The sequence below is a fragment of the Macaca fascicularis genome, chromosome 18 (assembly GCF_037993035.2).
Source record: "Macaca fascicularis isolate 582-1 chromosome 18, T2T-MFA8v1.1".
Classification (NCBI taxonomy): domain Eukaryota; kingdom Metazoa; phylum Chordata; class Mammalia; order Primates; family Cercopithecidae; genus Macaca; species Macaca fascicularis.
The window spans coordinates 64,727,501-64,747,708 of NC_088392.1; the positions used below are offsets into that span (position 1 = coordinate 64,727,501).

The window sequence follows — 20,208 nt, forward strand, 5'->3', positions numbered from 1 at the left end:
TCGGCTGAAGTTGGAAGATGGGATTGAAGTGAGGTCTGGATTTTGTTACCTCTTGGGTGTTCTTTGAGTCTCTAAATGTCCCCAGGGCCACTTGGAAGCTGGGGACTCCAGCACTTTAGAGGCAGCATAAACTTCTCATATTGACAATTCTACTCTTCTTTATTTGTTCAGTTCCCTGTGGATATGGAGCCTTATCTTCTGCGTGGGTAAGAATCTGCTTCACTTGCAAAGGCTTTTCACTGCTTCATCCTCTTCTCTTTTATTTGTTAGATTTAAGGGTACAAGTACAGCTGTGTTACATGGTGTGATGGTTAATAGTGAGTTTCAACTTGATTGGATTGAAGGATGCAAAATATTGATCCTGGTGAGGGTATTGCCAAAAGAGATTAACATGTGAGTCAGTAGGCTGCGGAAGGCAGCACACCCTTAATCTGGTGGGCACAAAGCAGGCAGAAAAACGTGAAAAGGCGAGACTGGCCTAGGCTCCCAGCCTACATATTTCTCCTGTGCTGGGTCCTTCCTGCCCTCAAACATTGGACTCCAGGTTCTTCAGTTTTGCAATTCGGACTGGCTCTCCTTACTCCTCAAGCTTGCAGACAGCCTGTTGTGGGACCTTGTGATCATGTAAGTTAATACTAATAAACTCCCCTTTATCTATATATATCTCTCTTCTATTTGTTCTGTCCAGCTAGAGAGCCCTGACTAATACACGTGGATATATTGTGTAGTGGTAAAGTCTGGGCTTTTAGCGTAACCATCACCTGAACAGTGTACACTGTACCCAACTGGTAGCATTTCACCCCTCTCCTACCCTCCCCCTTTCTTTAGTCTCCAGTGTCTGTTAGTCCAGTCTGTATGTCCATATGTACCCATTGTTTAGCTTCCACTTATAGGTGAGAACATGGTTTTTGACCTGCTGTTTTTGATTCATTTTACTTAGGATAATGGTCTCAAGCTCCATCCATGTTGCTGCAGAAGACATGAGTTCTTTCTTTTTCATGACTGAGTAGTATTCCATGGCATAGATTTACCACATTTTCTTTATCCAATCCTCCACTGTTGGACACAGGTTGATTCCAAGACTTTGCTATTGTGAATAGTGCTGCAATAAACATACGCATGGAGGTGTTTTGATATGATGATTTCTTTTCTTGCAGGTAGATACCCAGTAGTGAAATTGCTGGATCGAATGCTCATTCTATTTCTAGTTCTTTGAGAAATCTCCATACTCTTGTCCATAGAGGTTGTACTGATTTACATTCCCACCAACAGTGTATATGTTTTCCCTTTTCTCTGCATCCTTGCCAATATCGGTTGTTTTTTGACTTTTTAATAATGGCTATTCTGACTGGGGTACTTTTCTTTTTTAAAGGTTTAAATAAGGTGAATCACCTACTTTCTTTTCGTGTTCTGAAAGTATATCACTAGCTTTTCTTTCCTGTTCTTCTAACAGGCCCTTCTTTTTTCTTTGGCGTTGGCTGTAGTGAAAAACTATTCCATTTACAGTTGGAGAAAACACAAGATCAAGAAGAGCTGCTTTCTTGAAGTCTACTCATATTGGTGGCTGCTTCCAGATTGACTCAAGCATCATTACTTTTACTGAACTGGCTGGGCATTGGGGTACAAGTGGGCTCTTTGGAGTTTGCTGAAAGATAATGGGGACGTTGAGTCAGGGTTACACCACCCAATCTGAGTCCAGTTGCGGTCATTCTGAGATATTCTAATTTTTAAATATCCTGACAGATGGCTTTGCTCAAAGAACAATGTGCAGTCTGATTTTTAGTTTCAGTTATTGGCCAGTTTTATAAACTCAAGGTAGAGTCATTTGCTGAGTTTAAAGTCAGAGCTTTAACATGATTCAAAGTTTGAATTCATTTAGAAGGTATGAAGTGATTACAATGTGTCAGGCATCTTACTAAGCTCTGGGGAACGAGAAATAAGACAGTTTTCGGGGAGTGTAAACATTTCCTTTGATGCACATATATTGTGTGTGGTTTTTTGTTTGTTTGTTTAGTTTTGTTTGTTTTGAGACAGTCTCGCCCTGTCCCCCAGGCTGGAGTGCAGTCACACGATCTCGGCTCACTGCAACCTCCACCTCCTGGGTTCAAGTGATTCTCCTGCCTCAGCCTCCTGAGTAGCTGGGATTACAGTCACCCACCACTACGACCGGCTAATTTTTGTATTTTTAGTAGAGATGGGGTTTCACCATGTTGGCCAGGCTGGTCTCGAACTGCTGACCTCAGGTAATCCACCCACCTCTGCCTCCCAAAGTGCTGGGAATACAGGTGTGAAGCAGCATGCCTGGCCCCTTTTATGCACATATATTGTGTTTTAAAAATTAGTATATGTGTGCAGTATTGCCCCCTTATCCAAGAGGGATATGTTCCAAACATGGATATGCTGGGCAAAGGGATGATTCAGGTGCCAGGTAGGACGGAGCAGAATAGTGAGAGATTTTATCACACCATCAGAGTGACGTACAGATTAAAAGTTAAGTTTATTTTTGAAATTTTCCATTTAATATTCTGGATCGCAGTTGATTGCATGTAACCGAAACTGCAGAAAATGAAACCACAGATAAGGTGGGACTACCGTAAGTATTCGTTAATTCATTTAGCGGGCTCTATACGAGGCACTGGCAGAAGGCAATGACTGTGATGTAGTGTTTGCCCTAGTATCATTACAAATAAACACTTCACTGCAACCAACTATACTGACTTGGTGGGGAGGCAAAGAATGACAACTTGAATTCCAGTACAATGTGATGAAGTGCATGAAGGAGCACATTCCAGGCAACCAGAGCAGGCTGCCCTAAGGTGCTGAGCTCTGCAGGGTCTTCAAAATGGTAGCTCTTAGGAGAGCTGTGTTGAGGAAGAACTCTGGTGCGTGGCTGGCCAGATACCTTGGTTACCAGAAGAGTCACTCCTCTCTCATTTCAGCTGGGCTTTTTCATCAAATTAGTTTTTCCTTACCTTTCCTGTCTGATTTCTTTTGGCATCCAGTGAAGGCATATAAAGTGTCACCTAGAGGTTATTTCTGTCTAGCCAGCTCACTTCTCCCAGGTGTCTGGAAGAGTGGGTTTTGCAAAGGGTTGTTAGGCAATTGTGTGATTATCTCTTTCCCTTCTTCCTTTTGTTTTCCCTAGGTGCATCTCTACTCTGTTAGAAGTGAACACACAGGGTTTGCGACTACAGTATCTAATTTTCAAGGAAAGAGTTCATGGAGAATTGCTTCTTACAGTGGCTAATGAGCGTTTGTCTGCAGTACTGCTTCAGAAAGTCCATGTATCTCTGAGTTGATATAGCAAATTTCAATCAATCTAGGTTTTGTTCTGTCTTTAGCTCCAAGACAACGATCCCATTGGTCTGTTGTATCTAATGACCAGAGTTTTATTTCTGTTGTTACTGCTGTTGGACATTTCTTGGATGCTCGATACTGTGATCTGAGCATTTTTATTGTGGCTGACAAAACACTTGTATTGGTCTATCTGGAAAAGTCCTTCCCTGTTTGAATCTTATTTTTCTCTGTGTATAGAGTTCATTGTTTTTGAACTTTGTGTTTCGACTGTGACCTAAATTGTTTCTTGATGAACAAGGAATTGGGGCAGGAACTCATTTTACTTAGCATTTAGGTACTTTTTTTGGACAACATTGTTTTTTAGGGCAATTTTGATTCAGTATGTTAGACATCTTCAGATCATGGCCCCAGTTTTTCTGTAATGGGCACGCACTTCATCTCCGGCTTTCTGGTTTTAATGTGCTGTTGGATGAGGGAGCCTAAAAAGCAGTTATGCTAGAGTTTTACAAAAGAACACCTGGGAGAAATCCCCTCAGAGTTAACACAACACAGATGAGTGTGAAGACAGGTGTTGAGGTGGGAGAACCAGACCAGTGACTGCATGAAGACACCAACTCACTGCTTTTTTTTTATGAGGACAGCCTCTTTCTGGCCACCAATTATATTTTATTGTGTTTCGGTAAATCAAAATAACCGATTGTAACTAAAGGAAATCTCAAAATGAATAAGATAGAGGTTCAACCATTATTATACAAATATGCTACTGTATGAATACTATGTTAAGAAAAATTCCAGAACTCCACCTATAGGAAAAAATAAAGTTTGGAAGGAAATAGTCCAAAACATTGACAGAGAAGGGGCTATGGAGAATATATCTTCCACATTTTTCCATTTTCAAAACTTCCTTTCATGTACACGTGTTGTGTTTTTAGGGTAAATATATAATTTATTAATTTATTTTGCTGGGCTTTATGCTAGACACTGATGATAAGGCAATGAGCAAGAATTGCCCCAGAATTCCTACAAATAATCAATTTACTGTAAGAGCTACTATAATTGATATGTGAAAAGTGCACCTGGGAGCTCGAGAGATAAAGAAAAAGAAACAGGAAAGCTCTGCATGTATCTTAAGTTTATCCCTAAGTATTTCATGTTTCAGATGCTATAGTAAAATGTAATTGTAATGTTTTTCCCTTTTTTTTTTTTTTTTTTTTTTTTGAGACAGGGTCTCGCTCTGTTGCCCAGGCTGGAATACAGTGGCATGATCATAGCTCACTGCAGCCTTGATCTCTGGGCTCAAGTGATCCTTCTGCCTTAGCCTCCCAAGTTGCTGGGAATACAGGCACCACACTAGGCTAATTTTTTGTATAGATGGGATTTCACCACATTGCTCAGGCTGGTCTTGAACTCCTCGGCTCAAGGCCGCCTTGGCCTCTGAAAGTGCTGGGATTATAGACGTAAGCCACAATTTCAATTTTCAGTTATTCATAGCTAGCATATAGGATGCAATTGGTTTTTTTTGTGTGTGTGTGTTTTATTTTGTGTGTGTGTGTGTGTGTGTGTTTTTTTTTTTTGAGGTGGAGTCTCACTCTGTCGCCTAGGCTGGAGTGCAGTGGTGTGATCTCGGCTCACTGCAAGCTCTGCCTCCCAGGTTCACGCCATTCTCCTGCCTCAGCCTTCCGAGTAGCTGGGACTACAGGCGCCTGCCACCATGCCTGGCTAATTTTTTGGTTCCAAGTCTTTGCTATTGTGAATACTGCCACAATAAACATACGTCTGCATGTGTCTTTATAGCAGCATGATTTATAATCCTTTGGGTATATACCTAGTAATGGGATAGCTGGGTCGCATGGTATTTCTAGTTCTAGATCCTTGAGGAATCACCACAATGTCTTTCACAATAGTTGAATTAGTTTACATTCTCACCAACAGTGTAAAAGTGTTCCTATTTCTCCACATCCTCTCCAGCACCTGTTGTTTCCTGACTTCTTAATGATCGCCATTCTAACTGATGTGAGATGGTATCTCATTGTGGTTTTGATTTGCATTTCTCTGATGGTGAGTGATGATGAGCATTTTTTCATGTGTCTATTGACTGCATAAATATATTCTTTTGAGATGTGTCTGTTCATATCTTTCACCCACTTTTTGATGGAGTTGTTTGTTTTTTTCTTATAAATTTGTTGAAGTTCTTTGTAGATTCTGGATATTAGCCCTTTATCAGATGGGTAGATTGCAAAAATTTTCTCGCATTCTGTAGGTTGCCTATTCACTCCGATGGTAGTTTCTTTTGCTGTGCAGAAGTTCTTTAGGTTAATTAGATCCCATTTGTCAATTTTGGCTTTTCTTGCAATTGCTTTTGGTATTTTAGTCATAAAGTCCTTGCCCTTGCCTATGGCCTGAATGATATTGCCTAGGTTTTCTTCTAGGGTTTTTATGGTTTTAGGTCTAACATTTTAGTCTTTAATCCATCTTGAATTAATTTTTGTATAAGGTATAAGGAAGGGATCCAGTTTTAGCTTTCTACATATAGCTAGCCAGTTTTCCCAGTACCATTTATTAAATAGAGAATCCTTTTCCCATTTCTTGTTTTGGTCAGGTTTGCCAAAGATCAGATGGTTGTAGATGTGTGGTATTATTTCCGAGGGCCCTAGTCTGTGCCATTGTTCTACACCTCTGTTTTAGTATCAGTACCATGTTGTTTTGGTTACTGTAGCCTTGTACTATAGTTTGAAGTCAGGTAGCGTGATGCCTCCAGCTTTGTTCTTTTGGCTTGGGACTGTCTTGGCAATGCTGACTCTTTATGGTTCCACATGAACTTTAAAGTAGTTTTTTCCAATTCTGTGAAGAAAGTCATTGGCGGCTTGATGGGGATGGCATTGAATCTATAAATTACCTTGGGCAGTATGGCCATTTTCACGATATTGATTCTTCCTATCCATGAGCATGGAATGTTCTTCCATTTGTTTGTGTCCTCTTTTATTTCATTGAGCAGTGGTTTGTAGTTCTCCTTGAAGAGGTTCTTCACATCCTTTGTAAGTTGGATTCCTAGGTATTTTATTCTCTTTGAAGCAATTGTGAATGGGAGTTCACTCATGATTTGGCTCTCTGTTTGTCTGTTATTGGTGTATAGGAATGCTTGTGATTTTTGCACATTGATTTTGTATCCTGAGACTTTGCTGAAGTTGCTTATCAGCTTAAGGAGATTTTGGGCTGAGACGATGGGGTTTTCTAAATACAAAATCATGTCGTCTGCAAACAGGGACAATTTGACTTCCTCTTTTCCTAATTGAATACCCTTTATTTCTTTCTCCTGCCTGATTGCCTTGGCCAGAAATTCCAACATTATGTTGAATAGAAATGGTGAGAGAGGGCATCCCTGTCTTGTGCCAGTTTTCAAAGGGAATGCTTCCAGGGTTTGCCCATTCAGTATGATATTGGCTGTGTGTTTGTCATAAATAGCTCTTATTATTTTGAGATATGTTCCATCAATACCGAATTAATTGAGAGTTTTTAGCATGAAGGGCTGTTGCATTTTGTTGAAGGCGTTTTCTGCATCTATTGAGATAATCATGTGGTTCTTGTCTTTGGTTCTGTTTATATGCTGGATTACATTTATTGATTTGTGTATGTTGAACCAGCCTTGCATCCCAAGGATAAAGCCCACTTAATCATGGTGGATAAGCTTTTTGATGTACTGCTGGATTCGGTTTGCCATATTTTATTGAGGATTTTTGCATCGATGTTCATCAGGGATATTGGTCTAAAATTCTCTTTTTTTGTAGTGTCTCTTCCAGGCTTTGGTATCAGGATGATGTTGGCCTCATGAAATGAGTTAGGGAGGATTGCCTCTTTTTCTATTGATTGGAATAGTTTCAGAAGGAATGGTACCAACTCCTCCTTGTACCTCTGGTAGAATTCTGCTGTGAATCCGTTTGGTCCTGGACTTTTTTTGGTTGGTAGGCTATTCGTTATTGCCTCAATTTCAGAGCCTGTTATTGGTCTATTCAGGGATTCAACTTCTTCCTGGTTTAGTCTTGGGAGAGTGTATGTGTCCAGGAATTTATCCATTTCTTCTAGGTATTCTAGTTTTTTGCGTAGAGATGTTTATAGTATTCTCTGATGGTAGTTTGTATTTCAGTGGGGTTGGTGGTGATATCCTCTTTATCATTTTTTATTGCATCTATTTGATTCTTCTCTCTTTTCTTCTTTATTAGTCTTGCTAGCGGTCTATCAATTTTGTTGATCTTTTCAAAAAACCATCTCCCAGATTCATTGATTTTTTGAAGATTTTTTGTGTTTCTATCTCCTTCAGTTCTGCTCTGATCTTAGTTATTTCTTGCCTTCTGCTAGCTTTTGAATGTGTTTGCTCTTGCTTCTCTAGTTCTTTTAATTGTGATGTTAGGGTGTCAATTTTAGATCTTTCCTGTTTTCTCTTGTGGGCATTTAGTGCTATAAATTTCCCTCTACACACTGCTTTAAATGTGTCCCAGAGATTCTGGTATGTTGTGTCTTTGCTCTCATTAGTTTCAAAGAACATCTTCATTTCTGCCTTCATTTTGTTATGTACCTAGTAGTCATTCAGGAGCAGGTTGTTCAGTTTCCATGTAGTTGAGCGGTTTTGAGTGAGTTTCTTAATTCTGAGTTCTAGTTTGATTGCACTGTGGTCTGAGAGACTGTTATAATTTATGTTCTTTTACATGTGCTGAGGAGTGCTTTACTTCCAATTACGTGGTCAATTTTGTAATAAGTGCAATGTGGTGCTGAGAAGAATGTATATTCTGTTGATTTGCGGTGGAGAGTTCTGTAGATGCCTATTAGGTCTGCTTGGTGCAGAGCTGAGTTCAATTCCTGGATATCCTTGTTAACTTTCTGTCTCATTGATCTGTCTAATGTTGACAGTGGGGTGTTAAACTCTCCCATTATTATTATGTGGGAGTCTAAGTCTCTTTGTAGGTCTCTAAGGACTTTCTTTATGAATCTGGGTGCTCCTGTATTGGATGCATATATATTTAGGGTAGTTAGCTTTTCTTGTTGAATTGATCCCTTTACCATTATGTAATGGCCTTCTTTGTCTCTTCTGATCTTTGTTGGTTTAAAGTCTGTTTTATCAGAGACTATGATTGCAACCCCTGCTTTTTTTGTTTTGTTTCATTTTTTTGTTTTCCATTTGTTTGGTAGATCTTTCTCCACCCCTTTATTTTGAGCCTATGTGTGTCTCTACATGTGAGACGGGTCTCCTGAATACAGCACCCTGATGGGTCTTGACTCCTTATCCAATTTGTCAGTCTGTGTCTTTTAATTGGAGCATTTAGCCCATTTACATTTAAGTTTAATATTGTTATTTGTGAATTTGATCCTGTCATTATGATGTTAGCTGGTTATTTTGTTCATTAGTTGATGCAGTTTCTTCCTAGCATTGATGGTCTTTAGAATTTGGCATGTTTTTGCAGTGGCTGGTACCAGTTGTTTCTTTCCATGTTTAGTGCTTCCTTCAGGACCTCTCATAAGGCAGAAATGGTGGTGACAAAATCTCCAGCATTTTCTTGTCTGTAAAGGATTTTATTTCCCCTTCACTTATGAAGCTTAGTTTGGCTGGATATGAAATTCTGGGTTGAAAAACCTTTTCGTTAAGAATTTTGAATATTGGCCCCCACTCTCTTCTGGTTTGTAGACTTTCTGCCTAGAGATTGCTGTTAGTCTGATGGGCTTCCCTTTGTGGGTAACCCCACCTTTCTCTCTGGCTTCCCTTAGCATTGTTTCCCTCATTTCAACTTTGGTGAATCTGACAATTATGTGTCTTGGAGTTGCTCTTCTCGAGGAGTATTTCCTCAATTTGAATGTTGGCCTGCCTTGCTAGGTTGGGGAAGTTCTCCTGGATAATATCCTGCAGAGTGTTTTCCAACTTGGTTCCATTCTCCCCGTCACTTTCAGGTACACCAATCAGACGTAGATTTGGTCTTTTCACATAATCCCATATTTCTTGGAGGCTTTGTTTGTTTCTTTTTACTCTTTTTTCTCTAAACTTCTGTTCTCACTTCATTTCATTCATTCGATATTCAATCACTGATACCCTTTCTTCCAGTTGATCAAATAGGTTACTGAAGCTTGTACATGAGTCACTTGGTTCTCATGCCATGGTTCTCAGCTCCATCAGGTCATTTAAGGTCTTCTCTACACTGTTGATTCTAGTTAGCCATTTGTCTAATCTTTTTTCAAGGTTTTTAGCTTCTTTGTGATGGGTTCGAACATCCTGCTTTAGCTTGGAGAAGTTTGTTATTACCAATCGTCTGAAACCTTCTCTCAACTGTTCAAAGTCATTCTCCGTCCAGCTTTGTTTCATTGCTGGCGAGGAGCTTCATTCCTTTGGAGAAGAGGTGCTCTGATTTTTGGAATTTTCAGTTTTTCTGCCCTGGTTTCTCCTCATCTTTTTGGTTTTATCTGCCTTTGGTCTCTGATGATGGTGATGTACAGATGGGGTTTTGGTGTGGATGTCCTTTCTGTTTGTTAGTTTTCCTTCTAACAGTCAGGACCCTCAGTGGCACGTCTGTTGGAGTTTGCTGGAGGTCCACTCCAGGCCTGTTTGCCTGGCTTTCACCAGTGGATGCTGCAGAACAGCAAATATTGTGGAACGGCGGATGCTGCTGCCTGATCCTTCTGCTCGAAGCTTCATCTCAGAGGGGCACCCAGCTGTATGAGGTGTCAGTTGGCCCCTACTGATAGGTGCCTCCCAGTTAGGCTACTTGGGGTCAGGGACCCACTTAAGGAGGCAGTCTGTCTGTTTTCAGATCTCAAACTCTGTGCTGGGAGAACCACTACTCTCTTCAAAGCTGTCAGACAGGGATGTTTAAGTCTGCAGAAGTTTCTCCTGCCTTTTGTTCAGCTATGCCCTGCCCCCAGAAGAAGAGTCTACAGTGGCAGGCAGGCCTCCTTGAGCTGGGGTGGGCTCCACCCAGTTTAAGCTTCCTGGCCGCTTTCTTTACCTACTCACGCCTCAGCAATGGTGGATGTCCCTCCCCAAGCCTCTCTGCCACCTTGCAGTTTGATCTCAGACTGCTGTGCTAGCAGTGAGAGAGGCTCTGTGGGCGTGGGACCCTCTGAGCCAGGCGCGGGATATAATCTCCTGGTGTGCCATTTGCTAAGACAATTGGAAAAGTGCAGTATTAGGGTGTCCCGATTTTCCAGGTACCATCTGTCACAGCTTCCCTTGGCTAGGAAAGGGAATTCCCCGACCCCTTGTGCTTCCTGGGTTAAGCAATGCCCCGCCCTGCTTTGGCTCACCATCCATAGGCTGCATCCACTGTCTACAAGCCCCAGTGAGATGAACCCAGTACCTCAGTTGGAAATGCAGAAATCACCCATCTTCTGTGTTGCTCACGCTGGGAGCTGTAGTCTGGAGCTGTTCCTATTTGGCCATCTTGGAACCAGAAAAAGAAAAGTGTAGTTTCTTTTTTCAAACAAGGTTTTTCAGCCCGGTTTTATACCAGACTAACGGTGGCCAAAAATACAAAAGAGAGAGAGAGAGTTGGACAGTAACTCTTCTTGAAAGAAGTTATGTAAAGTTTGTATTTTTTCTTCCTCAAATGTTTGATAGAACTCACCACTGAAGACAACTGGACCTGACGCTTTCCTTCTGGAAAAGTTTTTATTAATCCAATTTTTTTTAAGACAGGACTATTCAATTTTCTATTTTTTCTTGTCTCCATTCTGAAAATTTGTTCCTTTCAATAAATTTTTCAGTTTCATTTATGGTGTTGAAATTACTGGCATAAAATTGTTCATCATATGTTTATATTCTCATTTTTATGTTGTTAGGGCCTGTAGTGAAGTTCTGCTCATATTGGTTACTTGTGTCTTCTCTCATTCTTTTTGATCTTTCTAGAACACTAGTAATTTTATTGATTCTTTCAAGCTAGACTTTTTTGGTTTTGTTAATATTTTTTATTGTTTATTTCTATTTCTCTGATTTTTTTTTCTTTTTACTCTTTACTACTTTCTTCGACTTACTTTGCATATAATTTGGTCTTCCTTTTCTAGCTTCCTAAAATGGATAGTTCAATTATTGATTTTATTCTTTTTTTTTCTACTATCAGCATTTAAAGCTATAAACTTACCTCTAAGTAGTATATTTGCTGCCTTCTGCAAACTTTGATATGTTGTGTTTCATTGCTATTTAGTTTAAAATATTTTAAAATTTTGTTCATAATTTCTACTTTGTGTCATGGATTATTAACAGTGAGTTGTTTGATTTCTAAGTATTTGAGGTTTTCTTAAAATTTTATTGTTGTTGAGTTTCAATTAAATTTCATTGTAATCAGAAAAAGCACTCTGTAAGATGGCAATCTTTTGAAATATATTGAGACTTGTTTTAGTCAGCATAAGCTCTACCTTTGTGGACCTACCATATGAATTTAAAAGAATGTATATTCTGCATTTGTTGGATATAGTCTGCTATAAATCACAGCTAGGTAAAAGTGGTTGATAGGGTCACTTAATTCTTTTAGATCCTCAATGACTTTTTTTTTTGGTCTAGCTAGCATATCAATCACTGAGACATTTGTGAAAGTCTGTAACTGTGATTGTGGATTTGTCTATTTCTCTGTCAATTTTTCCATGGTTATATTGAAGTTATCTTATTAGACACACAAATATTTATAATTATTACATTTTTCTGATATATTAGGTTGGTGCAAAAGTAATTGCGGTTTTGGCAAAAAACACAATTACTTTTACACCAAGCTAATATTTATTCATTTGCCGTTAAAAAGTTTCCCTCTTTGTCTCTAACAATACATCTTATCTTGAAGTATATTTTTTCTGCTATTAATATCGCCACTCTTATTTTCTTGTGCCTACTATTAGCATGGCACGTCTTGTTCAGTCTTTTTTCTCTTAACCTATTTGTTTCTATGTATTTCAAGGGCACCTCCTGTAGACAGCATATAATTAATTCTTCATTTCTTATTCAGTCTGACAATCATCTTTTGATTGGATATTTGACTAATTTAAATTTGGTGCAGTTGTTGAAATAGTTGACTTTAGGTCGCCATTTTGCTGTTTATTTTCTTTGTCTTGTCTTATCTCTCTTGATGTTTGTTCCTCCTTTACTACCTTCTTTTGTGTTAATCACATTTTTTTTAGTATTCTGTTTAATTTCTTTACTGGCTTTCTAGCTATATCGAGCTAATTATTGCATTTTAATAGCACTGTTCTAGAGGTAACAACATATATCTTTAACTTATCCCAATCTACTTAGAGTTCATACTGAATAATTTCAGGTAAAATATAGTAACCTTGCAACAGTATATTTTAATTTCCCTGTCTTCCCATTCTTAGCATTATTGTTGTCATTTGAATCTGAAATCAATATATGTTATCAAGTCAATAATACAGCTTCACAAATTTTGCTTAATTTGCCAATTGTCTTTCAAAGAAATTAACAGAAGAAAAGAAAAAAGTGTATGTGTATGCGTGTGTGTTGGGGGTATGTGTGTGAGTGTGTATATACATATTTAGTTCTTTTAATTTACCCACGCATTTTCCATTTCTGGTGTTCATCATTTTTTCCTGTAAATCTGAGAGGTCACCTGGCGTCATTTCCCTTCAGCCTCAAAAACTTACTTTATACGTATGAGCTGAGAGGATTGAAAATAAAAAAAAAATTAAATTTAAAATCTACTTTAGCTTTTCTAGTAGCACAGTTCTGCTGGCAATTGATTAACTTAGTTTTGTTTATCTGGCAATGCCTTAATTTCTCTTTCATGTATGAAGGATAAATTCTTTGGCTACAAAATTCTTGGTTGCCAGTTTGTTTGTTTGTTTGTTTGTTTTTTTCTCTCTCCAACAGTTGAAATATGCCATTCTAATTTCATATGGTTTTCATTACTTTGATGTAAAGTCACCATTGATCATATCATTGTTCTGCTGTATGTAACATGCCATCTTTCTCTGGCTGCTTTAAAGATTTTCTCATTATCTTTGCTTTCAGCATTTTGACTACAAAGGTTTATTCTGGCTAGGGTTTGCTGATTTTCCTAGATTTGTAAATTAAAATTGTTTTCATAAAATTTTGGAAGTTATAGGCCATTCTTTCTTTTGATACTTTCCTGCCCCTTTCTCTTCTTTCCTATTCTCTCCTCCTACCATTCCAATTACACCACTTTGTATCTCTTGATATAAATAGGTCTCTGATGCTCTGTTTATTTTTCTTCAAGTTTTTTTCTTTGTGTTATTCAGATTGAGTAATTTCTATTAATCTCATTTAAAGTTTATTAATTCTTTCTTCTGATACTCCAATCTGCCTTTAAAACCAAATTTTAGGGGCCAGGCATGGTGGCTCATGCCTGTAATCCCAGCACTTTGGGAGACCGAGGCAGGTGGATCACCTGAGATCAGGAGTTCGAGACCAGCCTGACCAATATGGAGAAACCCCATCTCTACTAAAAATACAAAAAAATTAGCCGGACGTGGTGGCATGTGCCTGTAATCCCAGCTACCAGGGAGGCTTAGGCAGGAGAATCGCTTGAACCCGGGAGGGAGAGGTTGCGGTGGGCTGATATCATGCCATTGCACTCCAGCCTGGGTGACAAGAACGAAACTCCATCTCAAACAAACAAACAAACAAAAAAACACACAAAACCAAATTTTAGTGAATTTTTTATTTAACTGAAATGAGTAAATTCTTCACTTAAGTGATGGTGCTTCTTAGCTCTAGAGTTTCCATTTTTTATAGTGTCATTCCTCTGTTGAGATTGCATTAAGACCATTTTCCTTGAATACTTTGAAAGTATTAGAATACCTAATTTGAAGTTTCTTTCCTGCTAAATCCAACATCTGGGCTCCATTTAAGTCAGTTTCGATGAACGTTTTTTGTTTTTCTTGAATATGGGTCACATATTTCTGTATCTTTGCACGTTTAGTAATTTTTGTCTGAAAAATGGACATTGTAGAAAATACAATGTGACTGACTACAGTGGGTTATACTCTTAAATATTCATGTTATTATTTCATTAAGCAATTAATTTGCTTGAGCTTAAACAGAAAAGTTTGTCTCCTCTATGGTGTGTAGTTGTTGATCTCTTCTCAGTTTTTATGACTTCCAGCTGCTAAATATCCTCTTGGTAAATTCAGAGAACTCACCTGGTACAGTTCTATCTTTACAGACTAAAATCCTGTCTGGCCTTTGCCTGCTTTTCTAATGCCTTTGTCAGATTCTCCCTAACATATGCATACTTTACTAGCCAATCAGTGATGTGGGCAAAATTTTTACTCAAGATTTGGGGGTTTCAATCCTTTTGCCATTCTCTTGCTTACAGATTTCCCCCCCAAATTTTTCCTGTCCTCTCTTCTCTGTTACACTGAGCCTGGAATGTGACTAATGTATTTCTTTGCTCTGGCCAGGGATGTTGGGGAACATCTTCAGGCAGGATAACAGCAAATTCCCAGTTCTTCCCCCTTCCAGTTGTTTAAAAGTAATCTGCCTTCTGTCCTCCGCTTTTCATGTGTTCTTATTCCTATAAATAGTTGTTCTTTCTTTTTATTATTACAGAATTTATAATTGTCGTCTGTAGGAGGGTTTATATAGCAACTCCACTCCAAAACCATTACTAGACGTGCTTATGGTTATGTCTTTAGTCGTTATCTTCTTTATGTACAGTACATGAGCATGAGGGTAGGTACATACTTTATTACTGTATATGCAGGATTTCACACAAAATAAATGCTTCATAAATATTTGTTGTATGATTAAATAAAAATTCTGACTGCTACTGCAATTACACAATTGATCCCTCAGTGTGCATTCACAAATATTTACTGCTTTAAAAAAAAAAAAAGTTTCTCATAATCTTAATCACAAGGTCTGTACCTTGAGGAGCTAGTCCTCATTTTTTTACAGGCTTTTTGGTCACCTTTTGAAACAGCAAGCGAGGGGACCATATTTATTCAGTGGAGTTTCTTGTATGACCAATAAGAGAATATACTACAAGCACATTATGTGTCTTTCTTCAACTTCTAGAAAAAAAGAATGTCATCCGTGAGTACTGTCAATGGTCTTTGAGATTCTCACAGGCAAGGGGTTCCCAAATATGAGTGGATGTGGCTTGATGATCATGAGGCATTTTGCTTGTGTCTTAAGGCTTATTTCATTCTGAAGGTCACGGACTATGACTTCCCCAAGTGAGAAGTGAGCCTCCTCCCAATCTTCACTTTGGACAAGGGGCTTAGCCTACAACTATTAACAACACCTAGGCACCAACCGGTGTAGGAATCAGATGCATTTTTCTTAGGCCAGTTGCTTTTAAAGCAAAACAAAACACTTTCCCTCTATATAGAAGAGTTGGTATCTTTTAGATTGCAGCTGTTTTTGCTTCTCACTGATGGCTGTATTCCTGTTTTGGCCAAGAGACAATTATCTACAAAGTGTGTAATATCATCAAGGGGCCTAGAATTAGAGGCAGTGTATCAGCATTACATATAAGTAATTATTATTACCAGTTTACACTTTTGGATATGGGGGTTATTTTGCTTTCTACTTTGAGCTACACAGATGAAGAGTACGATATAGGTGTTACTGGCTGCGTGTTGGGAATGTTATATATTTAAACAGTTTCCAGTTAATTAAGAGTATTGACTTGGAACTAAATCACTGGTCTCACACAACATCTGTGCTCTCTTCCTATCTGTCTATGTATTTAGATGGCGTCTATCACTGTGGTATCTAAGTGCTCTGAAAATCTAATTAGGCTAATTTCAGCTTCCTCTGTGAGGGAGAAGGATCTACCTCTCTTCATCACCCTTCCTGCCACAGTCGTCTTGAAGGGAGTCATTATTATTCCTCGAAGAGAAAGGCAGTTGAAAGAGAGCCTCAAGCAAGAAACAGCATTTTGCACCTTCCTTGAAAGTTGGGGGTTTGGCTTCTAGAAGTGTTTTCAGCTTGTAAACGGCACCAGAAAGGCAAAAGGGCAGATGCTGCTGAAGAGTCTGGTAACGTGTATACAGGGGAAGGAAAACTGGAAATTTCCTTGCAAGCCCTGGGTTAAAGAATTTGCTGGTAGATTATGCTTGATTGTGTACTCACAACGTCCAGGCCGCCACCACCTGACAGACGCAGTGTTTGTTTATCCAAGGAACATAAGGGCAGTGTTCTCTTTCCAACAATGAACAAGTGTTGTTGTTCCGTCTGTGGGTCTCTGTTAACATTCCGACATCTTAATTCCTGGGCTGAGAAGAGCTGCCTGATTTCATTGGTTTTCAATGCCTAGCCTGCAGCTAGAGGTATGGAGAAGACAGCAGCACAATCACTATGAGTTACTTTTTGTGGTCGTAACCCACAAGGATTACTCTTCCAGAGTGAATCCAAAGGCATATATTCATGCACAGGCAGAGAATTGCTGTCACAAAGCAGAGCTTGTTAGTTGGAAATGAGAAGGGATCAGAGATGGCCAAGTATGTTAGTCTGAGCTGGGCCAGGAGCTCTGTGATGCAGTATAAAGGAAAAAGAGGGAGGTTAAAAAAAATCAGTACTTTACCTCAGTCACATCTCAAACACAATGCGGGCTAGTTGTTATCAAGTATTCGATGTCAGATATTTTTCTTTCATTCTTTGCTTGAAATTTGCATTATGTAGAGCAGGCGTCCCCAAGCTCCGGGCCATGGACCGGTACCCCAAGCCCTGGGCCATGGCCCCTGGCCTGTTAGGAACTGGGCTGCACAGCATGAGGTGAGCGGTGGGCAAGTGGGCATCTTTGCCTGAGCTTGGCCTCCTGTTAGATTGGCAGCAGCATTAGATTATCACAGGAGCATGAGCCCAGCATTAGATTATCACAGGAACATGAACCCTATTGTGAACTGCACATACAAGGGATCCAGGTTGCCCGCTCCTTATGAGAATGCACTGCCTGATCATCTGAAGTCGAACAGTTTCATCCCGAAACCACCCCCAACCTTGGTCTGTGGAAAAATTGTCTTCCACAAAACCAGTTCCTTCTGCCAAAAAGGCTGGGGAACCACTGATTTAGACTTTCCAAGAAAATGATGGGAATGTTTGGCTGGGAATATTGAGATCAAGTTCATTTTTAAAAAATGAAGTTTTAAATTTCCTCATAAGCTGGGTGCAGTGGTGCATGTCTGTAATCCTAGCTACTAGAGCAACTGAGACGGGAGGATTGCTTGAAGCTAGGAGTTCAAGACCAGGCTTGGCAACCCAGAAAAGAATATTTTAAAAATTGTCTCCTCTTTTTTGGGATACAGAGAGTTTCACTGTGTCACTCATGCTGCACTGCAGTGGCATAATTATACCTTACTGCAGCCTCTACCTCCCAGGCTCAAGTGATCCTCCCATCTCAGCCTTCTGAGTAGCTGAGACCACACATGTGTACCACCACATCTGGCTAATTACAAAAATGTAGAGATAGGGCCTCACTATTTTGTCTAGGCTCGTGTCACACTCCTGGGCCCAAGTGATCTTCCTGCCTTAGCCTCCCAAATTGTTGTGAGTACAGGCATGAGCCACTGTGTCCTCCTTCTGGCAAAGAAAATTAAGAGTCCTGGCAGTATGAGAGATTTGGTATAAAAAGACTGAGACCAGAAATGGTAGGGTGGCAGCATTTGGAACTGTCCCTCACCTCCAAGCTCCCCTTGGTCTCTGGAGAAGGATCGTGGGGACTCTTTGCAGGTCTGTGCATGATCTCATTAAAGAGACTAGTGGATACCTAGCATTAGAGAGATTTTACAACCTGAGGATGCGCCCAACTGTGACAAGAAAATGACTGCTGACCAAAGCCAATCCTTCACCCTCAGAATTTCAAAGACCAGTCCTCAGAGCAGTAGCAGCTTTCCAGAGCTGACACTCTGAGGAGAGAGCTGCATGTGGCACTGCCACAGATATGAAAAGCAGAAACTTCCACGTGCAAATGACCACATGGAAAGAGAGGAGCACAGTCCTCCCCCCGCCTCCCTTAGGCAACATAATTACTAGCTGAAATCTGTCTATGAGGGTCCCCAAAATGGCTGAGCCATTTCACTGGCCCATTAAATAAACACAAAAATTTGTTTGTAAGCTTAGGCCTTGGCCTGCCTCTGCTGACTTTCTAAATATGGAATACCTAGGCTAACTTCAAGATTTCTTTGGGAGGGTGTGGATTCCCCTGAGTTGCTTCTCTACCTAAAAGTCACTATATCAATACATTTGTTAAGATGTAGCCACCACCATGAGCTGGTCAACTGCAGGATGGGGCGTCTTGGGGCTGCTTTCGGAAAGACTATGGTGCTCAAGGAGAGTCACTCCGAGGGCCGCGGAGTGATGGCCAACAACACTGCGAGCATCCTTGTGTCCTCCGATCTTGTGGAACTTACATTCAGTGACATGAAGAACGGTCAGAGGCCTCCAAAGGGACCAAGAAAGGCACTATCTACCTTACCCCTTTCATCTTTCTTTCTGTCCAGGGCGAACGATACCATGCAGTCCTTCGTAATGCCACTGTATCTTGTGAAGACCTGTGAGATTAAGCAGCCTGTGTTTGATGCAAACTACATCAAAGGAACAGTGAAAGCCGAAGCAGGCGGTGGCTGGGAAGGCTCTGCTTCCTGCAAGTCCGCCTTCACGGCAGGGGGCGCCACTGAGTCTGGGAAGCACGTGTTCTAGGTGGCATCTCAAGCGCCCAGGGGTGAAGCCCTCAGTGGAGCCTACGGCCGGCCACTCTCACATGCCTGGCAGGACTTGTGCCTTTCCCCCGCCAGTCACTAGTGGAATGTACCCCTGCCCTCCTGGCTGCCCTTCTCCATCGTCTCCGCCTGAGTTCTATCCAGGACCTCTCAAGATGGACAGGGCCATGGGGTATGTGCAGCCCCCGCCACCGCCCTATCCTGGGCCCATGGAACCTCTGGTCAGCCCTGATGTTCCTGTAGATGTTCCTGTTCGGTTCCACTCCTGTAGCCGAAGCCAGGGCCACAGAAGCCGCTGCCAGCACCTATTATAACCCAGGCAAACCTTACCGCGTCTCCATGCCCACGAAGCAGCCTCCGCCATCTTATCTCGGGTAAGAAGGTAGGAAGACCCAGTAGACGCCTCCCGTCACCTGCCTCCCGCCTGCCTCCCTCTCTGTCCTTGTTTCCTACTCCTTCCCTCAGGGTTGCGGCTGGGGCTGGGGGAGCTGAGGGAGGGCCTCGTTCTTCCTCCAGGTCTGATCATAAACAGTTACCAGGAAGGAGCGCTGGGGGACAGTTGGGTCCCTGGCCTCGGGAGAGGCCGCATGCCTGCCTCACATCTCTGGGGCTCTTGGGAGCACAGGGTATCCCCCCTCGCACCCCCGCCTTCCCGTTTCACTCCCATAGCTTCCCCCTACGCAGGGATTCTCTGGCCACCTCCTCCACTGCAGTCCAGCTCCCTTGGTCTGGCAGCCACTCTGCACTCAGTCTCATGAGCCCCCTCAGACCAGCCAGGTGTCTTCCCTCAGACCCCTGCCAGGCCTGGTTCACTTTCCCTCCTCTGGTCTGTGCCTGGCCTGGAAGGGCCACCATGGGCAGACTGTCAGCCCAGATTCCACTCGGCCCGATTCTGGCCCCAGCCACTGTCACCCTCCCCTTCCCTGTCCTGGGTCATGGTGTTGCCAACTCCATGTGACTTTTGAGGCTATAAAATGAGCTTCCAGGGCTTGAGTGGCATCAGGATAAGCCCACTGAAGAAGAAGCTTCCCTGCTTTCTGCTAGTGTTTCTGGAATTTGCTTTCTGTCTCCTCTCTCTTTCTTCTAGAAGGCGCTTCTCTACTGGAACTAGAGAATGCATATCTGTGCCGTTGTGCCACCCGGGGCTGCTCGGTGGGCCAGGAATGAGGGCCCCTAACCCCGCATGCTGGCTACAGCCCCTCAGCCTACCTCTTCCCTATAAGCCTCATGCCCCCAGATATACTAACA

General features: G+C 41.2%; 1 pseudogene; it reads left to right on the top strand.

Moving 5' to 3' along the window:
- LOC135968210 (WW domain-binding protein 2 pseudogene) overlaps nucleotides 1-19,338 on the top strand; it is a 22,397-nt pseudogene extending 3,059 nt beyond the window's left edge.
- The last annotated feature ends 870 nt before the right edge of the window (nucleotides 19,339-20,208 follow it).